We start from the raw sequence: 220 nt of genomic DNA, 5'->3' as shown, positions 1-220 counted from the left end.
GCACACGAGCAGCCGGCATAAAAGGCTATCAATACCGTTCCATTTTTAATTGCGAGAAATAGATTACCAAGTGCAGCAGCCCCGATGAGATTAGCGAATGTGACAAAGACACGATATAAAAGCGAATGTTAATGATCACCATTCATCATGGTTATCGATGACCTTGATGATGACGCGGTAATGCCAGGTGGACTTGGTTCTGCCAATTGTTCGCTGTTTC

At 44.1% G+C, this 220-nt stretch overlaps 1 protein-coding gene across 1 annotated transcript in view; it reads right to left on the bottom strand.

Moving 5' to 3' along the window:
* The window catches only part of LOC119588222 (pollen-specific leucine-rich repeat extensin-like protein 3), a 3,194-nt gene that overhangs the window by 2,364 nt on the left and 610 nt on the right, over positions 1-220 (bottom strand). The window lies entirely within an intron of this gene.

This window comes from Penaeus monodon, chromosome 23 (assembly GCF_015228065.2).
Source record: "Penaeus monodon isolate SGIC_2016 chromosome 23, NSTDA_Pmon_1, whole genome shotgun sequence".
NCBI classification, from domain to species: Eukaryota; Metazoa; Arthropoda; class Malacostraca; order Decapoda; family Penaeidae; genus Penaeus; species Penaeus monodon.
The sequence above is the reverse complement of the archived record's forward strand: the minus strand, read 5'-3'. Positions and strand labels throughout refer to the sequence as shown.